An 8832-nucleotide genomic window follows, 5' to 3' on the forward strand; every position below is an offset into this window, starting at 1 on the left:
TCATCATTACACATTCATCATTGTCATATTGCTTAGCATGATCATGTAATTGACATAGTATTTGTGGCAAAGCCACCGTTCACAATTCTTTCATACATGTCACTATTGGTTCATTGCATATCCCGGTACACCGCCGGAGGCATTCATATAGAGTCATCTTTGTTCTAGTTGTAATCGTTGAATTGTAAATAACTAGAAGTGTGATGATCATCATTATTAGAGCATTGTCCCAAGTGAGGAATAAAAAAAGAGAGAGAAATGCCATAAAAAGAGAAGGCCCAAAAAAGAGAAAGGCCATAAAAAGAAAAGGCCCAAAAAATGAGAGAAAAAGAGAGAAGGGACATTGTTACTATCCTTTTACCACACTTGTGCTTCAAAGTAGCACCATGATCTTCATAGTAGAGAGTCTCTCATGTTATCACTTTCATATACTAGTGGGAATTTTTCATTATAGAAATTGGTTTGTATATTTCAACAATGGGCCTCCTCAAGTGCCCTAGGTCTTCGTGAGCAAGCAAGGTGGATGCACACCCACTAGTTTCTTTTGTTGAGCTTTCATACATTTATAGCTCTAGTACATCCATTGCATGGCAATCCCTACTCCTTGCATTAACATCAATTGGTGGCCATCTCCATAGCCCATTGATTAGCCTCGTTGATGTGAGACTTTCTCCTTTTTTGTCTTCTCCACATAGCCCCCTCATTATATTCTATTCCACCCATAATGCTATGTCCATGGCTCATGCTCATATATTGCGTGAAAGTTTATAGGTTTGAGATTACTAAAGTATGAAACAATTGTTTGGCTTGTCATCGGGGTTATGCATGATGAGAGCGTTCTTGTGTGACGAAAATGAAACATGACTAAACTATATGATTTTGTAGGGATGAACTTTTTTTGGCCATGTTATTTTAAGAAGACATAATTGCTTAGTTAGTATGCTTGAAGTATTATCATTTTTATGTCAATATGAACTTTTGTCTGGAATCTTTCAGATATGAATATTCATACCACAATTAATAAGAATTACATTAAAATTATGCCAAGTAGCACTCCGCATCAAAAATTCTGTTTTATCATTTACCTACTCGAGGACGAGCAGGAATTAAGCTTGGGGATGCTTGATACGTCTCCAACGTATCTATAATTTTTGATTGCTCCATGCTATATTATCTACTGTTTTGGACATTATTGGGCTTTATTTTCTACTTTTATATTATTTTTGGGACTAACCTATTAACCGGAGGCCCAGCCCAGAATTGCTGTTTTTTTGCCTGTTTTAGGGTTTCGAAGAAAAGGAATATCAAACGGAGTCCAAACGGAATGAAACCTTTGGAAACGTAATTTTCTCATCAGATAAGATCCAGGAGACTTGGACCCTCCGTCAAGAAAGCCACGAGGCGGTCACGAGGGTGGAGGGCCCCCCCCTAGGGCGCGCCCCCTGCCTCGTGGGCCCCTCGAAGCTCCACCGACGTACTTCTTCCTCCTATATATATATCCACGCACCCCAAACGATCGGGGACGGAGCCAAAAACCTAATTCCACCGTCGCAACTTTCTGTATCCATGAGATCCCATCTTGGGGCCTGTTCCGGAGCTCCGCCGGAGGGGGCATCGATCACGGAGGGCTTCTACATCATCATCCAAGCCCCTCCGGTGAAGTGTGAGTAGTTTACTTCAGACCTACGGGTCCATAGTAGCTAGATGGCTTCTTCTCTCTTTTTGGATCTCAATACAATGTTCTCCCCCTCTCTTGTGGAGATCTATTCGATGTAATCTTCTTTTTACGGTGTGTTTGTTGAGACCGATGAATGTGGGTTTATGATCAAGTCTATCTATGAATAATATTTGAATCTTCTCTGAATTCTTTTATGTATGATTGGTTATCTTTGCAAGTATCTTCGAATTATCATTTTGGTTTGGCCTACTAGATTGGTTGTTCTTGCCATGGGAGAAGTGCTTAGCTTTGGGTTCGATCTTGCGGTGTCCTTTCCCAGTGACAGAAGGGGCAGCAAGGGACGTATTGTATCGTTGCCATCGAGTATAACAAGATGGGGTTTTTATCATATTGCATGAAACTATCCCTTTACATCATGCCATCTTGCTTAAGGATCCAGGTCTATTGCAACAAAACCGTTCTTCACAATACATGCCAATTTGTGGCGATAAGAACCTATTGCCATGAAACAATATTCGTTGGCAGCCGTTGCGACTGGACACATGGTAATAGGTTATTGCCACAAAAAAGCAATCATGGCAAGAAAGTGTGCTATTGCAACAAACATGTGGGAAGTTGCCACATGTTTTCTCGTGGCTACACTCACCTGATGCCACAATTTGCTTTGTTGAGATAGCTTTAATGCAACATGTAACGAATCATGGCGACTCATAGCTTGTGGCGATAGACATTTGTGGCAACAACCTATGCCAATGACGTTCATTTCGTGGTGCATACTCTTCCGTGGCGATAGTCAATTGTGGCAATAAACTATGGCAACAATCCTTGTTTTCATGGCATTAGGCATTTTGCTACGAACCGCTGCACTTGTGGCATTAACTTATGGCAACAAATATTCCAGTCGTCGTAACAGGAAATTGCAACATACTAGTTTCGGTGGTAATAAATAGGTATCACAACGGGTGAAATGTTTGTAGCCAAAAACTATTGCAACAATTTTAACTTTTCATGGTGCTAACATGTGACAACCGAAAGTGGGTTGTTGTAATAGCCTATTGCAACCGTAAAAAAATACAGGCATTCAATTACAATATTCAAAACCATATGTATAATATGTAGATTCATAGAATTCATAATTCTCATAGCAAAAATCCATCAAATGAAACTCAAATGTAATTTAGCCATCCTAATTAAGTACCAAGACTAAATTGTCCGTGATCTAGAGTCCAATCGAGCTAGTTCTTTGGATCCTGCAATCAAGAAATAAAAAAATCAATTCTAGTTCATGAGTCCAACATAACATACGCCACACAATTATTCCAGCCCCATTGTTAAAAAGAAATATCGCTAGACTAACTGGAGTGATACTGTGTCAGCATGGATTTCGAGTCGCTCGACTAGTCGCGACTAGTCGTCGACTAGTCGACGAGTCGCAGTTCCAGGGCCGACTCAGCCTCTCGACTCGACTCATGGGATGAGTCGAGCGACTCGCGCGACTAGTCTCGACTAGTCACGACTAGTCGCGGATTTTGGGTCGAATGACTCGAGGCAGCGCTGGATCTGGAGCACTCTCCCATCGCCATGCTGCTGATGCTGCTGATGCTGCTGCTGCTTCTGCGTCCCCACTGCAGCGCTGGCCGCCGCCGCTGCTGCTGCTGCTGAAGCTGCAGCGGCAAGAGGAGCAGGCTGGGAGGAGGAGCAGTGAGGAGCTGCTGCGGGGAGTTGAGAGATCCATAGCTGGGAGGAGTGGTGGACTGGTGGCAAGAGAGTGGCAGCAGAATGTGTGGCGGCTGTGGTGAGGGAGGAGGGAGTGTGGATGGTGGATTAGGTCACGGGAGGAGTATATAGCTACTAGATGGGCTTTTGGGCCACAGGGAAGTGCATAACTAGTGGCCCATCTCTCAGTTGGCCCTAGTTACTGCTGCTGGTGGTGTGCTCCTCCCCTCCTCCCCTGGTTGCTGCTGCTGCTGTGCACTTGTGCTCCTCCCCTGACTGCCCGCTGCTTAACTCACGTCGACTCGTCGCCATGTCGACTCGTCGACCGTGAGTCTAGACTAGTCACGACTAGTCTAGAGTCGCCCCCTCTGAGCGACCCGTCGACTCATCGACTCAAAAACATTGTGTGTCAGCAAGCATCTAACTGGGGGATCAGAACAGTTTCACAAGTAAATATCTAAAGTATAAGCACAAGTACATGTAATAAAAGCTTCTTGATTTAAGTTGTGACTCAATCAATAGTTTCAGTTAAGTTCATGTCCTTAGCTAGCACATAGTTGTTTTTTTAAGCTGTGACTCACAAAAATATGGTATGAAACTGAAACCTGCGGAAACCAATAATCCAACGTCTTTTATTTTGATACAGAGAGAGTACATTACAAGAATATGATATGAAACTGAAAGGTATATCTTAAGCTCTAAAATAAAAATATTATTATGACATTGGTACATGTTTTATAATTAGATTTAGTAAGAACCCAAAAATGTTAGATCATTCAGCAACTTCTTTGTAACTAAAGCTAAAAGTTCAGGTGGCTTAACCTTCTTAGGAGAAATGACCCAATGTATGTGCTATATGTAGTCATCGGTTTAGCTTATGTATTAAGCCATCTATGCAAGTGAACATGTAGCAGAAGACTGGGTAATTCCTAATTAGTGTATTCTAGTTAATTAACCAAGCATAGCAAGAAAACCAAAATGAAAGAATCGGTCCAAAAGAAAATAGAAGAACATGTGCATAGCAGGAATGGTATATAAAATCAATGGAAGAATCAGTACAAAGACAACGTATCTATATGTTGATTTTCCCCCAAAGAAATAATGTAGTTATGTGGCAATAGGAAGAGGAATTAAGAGAGGTAGAAACCTATGGAGAGGTGAATCAATTCTGCATATCTATAGAAGCCAAAATTCAAGTCTAGCTTGCAATAGCAGGAGCAGTTAAAATGTGAAACAACGCGACCATACTGAAATTGTAGGAAATTAAGATCATTTTGAATTCTAGATAAATATTATGCATCCTATTTTCAATCTACGTACAAATAGTATGGTAATTAAGTTTGCTAATATATTTCTTGAAGTTCCTGCTCTAAAGTATTAGATAAGCGCGCGCTCGCACACACAGCATGCTACCATGATGTGGATAATCTAAATGTTTGTGTTTACTCGGAAGAAATAACATACAAAACCAATTGCAAGGGACCCGAAGTTTTTGTGAACCTGGGGATTAGATGAATGTCTGAAAGACTTGTCCGACAACCTGTAGACATCTACAGAATCTGAACCCTAATATATCAGCGCAGCAGGAGCTAACTAATTAAATCGAAGAGTCTAATATGGGAGAAAGCAGAACTAAAACTGTTGCGTTCAAAATATTGTATCCTAAAAACTGCAAACAATGAATCAATTTCGAACACTGAGACTGTTCTGAACTAACTATCATCTAAACCATTGGTAAATGTACAGTGAGCGTAGCTAAAACAAATGAAGATGTTTAGCAAATCGAACTTTTTATGGTTATTATGTCACACATGGGTTTGAATTGGAAAGCACATTCAGCTTGCAAGTGGTAGGCCAAGTAATTATAGGTGTAGGGAATGAATACGCACATTAGAATTTGAAAGATAAGGTAATACGTCCACTCACCATCTTACAAATTTGATTCCCAACTTACTTCGTTAGGCAGTAGGCACTCGGCAGTTTGTTTTGGCGAGATGTTGGAAGCCTCCATCTGTCACCGACATCTTTGTCTGAATCGCCTGATTTCTGGAGCCATCACCTCTATGTCTTATAGAAATTCTGATTGTAATTGGGAGGGACGCATGCAGATACCCATGACTTGCAAAAAGGATATACGCTGGCAATTGGATCTATATATGCGTCTTCTGCGGATGGTCCGCAATAGAAGCTCGAGACGTGAGACAGCTGCTCCTGCTCGTCCGCGGGCCACTCCAGAATTCCAGAGAGATGGTTATACATGAATCTGCATAGAAAAAATATTCAGTTTGGAAGATTAGAGATTTGATGGAGATTAAGTACGTGTTGGAGAAGGAAAGCTAGCATAATGAGATCTCTTTCCTTTTTTCCTATATAATTTTAGAGAGAAAAGATTGCATAAAGGGACAGATCGATCTAATTGGCTGCCAATTGACGCAGGAGAGTGGGGAATACATAAGAAGAAAAGACTGATTTACAGCGCTCGCTATGGAGGTTCAGGGATGCAGCTTGGTGATGAAGCTGGTCGCAGCGTCTCCACCTCCGAGTCGGCCATGTGGCGAGCAACCCCGACGTAGGCAGGCTGGCACTACGCTCGCGATGCAGGGGAGAAGACGGGAACTCCGTCGGCGCTGACGCCAACCGCATCGCTGCCGCTCGCAGCATGGCCGAGGACACGAAGACGCGGCCCGCATCGGCGGGCGCAGAGGAGAGGGAGGAGGGCGCCGTTGACTCCGGTGTGGTTCGCTGTGTTCACGCTGTGATGACACCGTCAGCACGGGGGACCAGGGATGAGAGCTCAGATCCAATCGCCCGTGAAGATGCCGTGCGATTTCGTTTAGAATAATAATCATGGGTGGTTTTTATTTGGGAACTAATCGTGGGTAGTTTTTTTTGAAGCTTAATCGTGGGTAGCTATGAGGGGTGTTTAGCGGCAAGGGAGTAAATAAAAATAAATTGACTCTATTTTTTTGTGGGAACACAAAATATTGGCGCAAACGAAATTAGGTGTTGGGAAAGTAATTCTTTTTGGAGGGAATGTTTAGAATAATGAAATAATTGGAAAGATAATATTTCGAAGCAATATGAGATATATATGCTGCTAAAAATATTGTTAATAAAATATGTTTGTAAAAAGTTATTTCTTGATGAAAACCACCAAATCCGAGAATCATTGAGGGGCGATCCGGTGCCCTCCTCTCTAACGTTCTCGCCGTCTATATTTGTATTTTTCTTATTTAGACATTGTTTCCCCGTTATTTAGTATACATGTATGGTAAGTATAAGTAGTTCAACATGACCAATTCATGGCATCAGATGTTTAGAGGATACGATATTTTACATTGTTGTTTGTCACTGAGTGTTTTGAAATCCCGACAAATCTTCTCACGACCGTCATCTTCCCTCCAAACTAGATACGGAGATTCCGGACAAAATTGTCTCACGCTCGTCATCTTCCTTGAGTCCAGTGGTAGGCGGCATGTGGGAAGCTCGCATCCATTGCCGATGGAGAGGCTCGAGCTCACGGGCGAAAGTCGGAAGAGGGGCGAACTGCTTGGTCAGCACCGAGGATGGAGGAAGCGGGCGACAGGAGCCATGGCCGACCAGGAGCGGCGTGCAAGGTCAGAGGGGCGGCAGAATTGCTTGGTCAGCACCGAGGATGGAGGAAGAGAGCGACGGGAGCCATGGCTGACCAGGAGCGGCGTTCAAGGTCAGAGGGGCGGCTCGCCAGACGGGGGTTACCACAAGGGTAAGGACAGTGCTAGCTGCAACCAGGCAGGGGTGGCCGTCGTGCGGAAATAGGGGTCGCGACCGGTGCTAGCGCGTTGTCGCCCGACAACCCGGCTATAGATACAACCAGGTTTGCATTACAATTTCAAAAATCATTTCAGAAAGCAACAAAAACTTGGCCAGTTTTAAACTACATCCCATAGAAACCTCATCTGACCCTTACTTCAAAACTACTAGGTTATACTTTTGGCTTGAAACACAAGTACAGATGGGATGGGTTGATGAGACGGTCAATATATGCCCGCCTCAATCTCACATTTTGATCTTGAGATGGGGTGATCTCAACATCTTTCATCTTACCGGCCAGTCCGTGGAGTGTTCCTCCACGTCAGGGTAGGTCCAACATAATCATGTCATTTTTGCTTTGACAAAAACCATAGAGATTCAACTGTGTAAATTAACAACCAAACCAATTTCGTTTTGAGATCTTTTGTATTAGAAATGTGTTGTTACATCCTCGATGAACAATTGTGTATCTTTGTTTACTCCCTAGTTGCCATTACAAAATTCAAACTTGGGATATATGTTAAATAATTGTGCCCTTGCCGGTCAGATCCGTCCTGCACCAGAACACGCAAGAGGGGACGAAGGAGCCCTGCCACCATCACGCCCTCTGGCGGTGACAGAGCAGGGGAGGAGTGGGAGGCAGGGCGCTCGGAGGCGTCTACGGATCACTCCCGTCGCCGTCCGCAGCTCGCGCCACCTGGTGCTTGGGACCATGGATCTAGGTGAGATCACCACTGCCACCATGACCCAGAACATCCCACCACCGAAGGTCACCCGCCTCCTGACGTAGCTACTAGAAAGCCAAATCGCGCAGCCACGACCCTCCGCATTGTGACGCCCTTGCCCGTCAGATCTATCCCGCATCGGATCCATGAGCGAGGGGGCGAAGGAGACCTGCAGTGCCGCTAGGCAGACTTCACCCAGTCATGCCCTCTGGCGGCAGCAGGGGAGGGGAGGAGGGGGAGGCGGGGTGCTGGGAGGCAGCTAGGGATCCGTCCCATCACGTGCGTGGGCGACTCTGTAGGGAGTGATCTCAACATCTTTCATCTTAGGAAAATGTCCATTTTAAATCTTGAACTTGTAGGGATTCGACAAATAGAACCCCCACGTCGAAATCCCTGTCGATTGCACCCTGAACTATGCAATCCCGGTCTAAATCGGACCCTAATAGATGTCAACCGGGATTCGCCTGACTAGTAGGCTAGAAAGCGGCAGTCTTGACCACGGCGCGCTGAGCCGACCCATTTTTTTATGTTACACCGCTAAAAATTTAACTAATGCGTGAAACTTTTTTTATACAATCCGTGAAAAAATATCTAATGGGTTATTTTTTTCTTCTTATATAATCAGTGAAAAAATATCTAATGCATGAAACTTTTTTCAACTTGTTTTTAAAATTTCTGAACCTTTTTAAAAATCTGGTGGACATTTTAGAATTCATGATTTTTTTCCGAAATCCGTGATTTTTTTTCAAAATCATTGAACTTTTTCAAAATCCATGTTTTTTTTCAAAATTCTTAAACTTTTTTTCTAAATTGAAGAACCTTTTCCAAAGCTGTGAACTGTTATTCAAAATTTATGACTCTTTTTAAAATCGATGTTTTTTTTAAAAAATATGAACTTACAGTCCCCACGCTGGGCCAGTC

General features: G+C 43.4%; 1 long non-coding RNA gene across 1 annotated transcript; it reads right to left on the bottom strand.

Moving 5' to 3' along the window:
* Window positions 1–2646: 2646 nt before the first annotated feature.
* Window positions 2647–6211, bottom strand: LOC119368975. The gene is made up of 2 exons (XR_005176800.1): window positions 5869–6211; window positions 2647–5657 (listed from the first exon to the last, which is right to left on the bottom strand). It is a non-coding gene; the product is annotated as an uncharacterized LOC119368975 (long non-coding RNA).
* Between the last annotated feature and the right edge of the window lie 2621 nt (window positions 6212–8832).

This window comes from Triticum dicoccoides, chromosome 1A (assembly GCF_002162155.2).
Source record: "Triticum dicoccoides isolate Atlit2015 ecotype Zavitan chromosome 1A, WEW_v2.0, whole genome shotgun sequence".
Classification (NCBI taxonomy): domain Eukaryota; kingdom Viridiplantae; phylum Streptophyta; class Magnoliopsida; order Poales; family Poaceae; genus Triticum; species Triticum dicoccoides.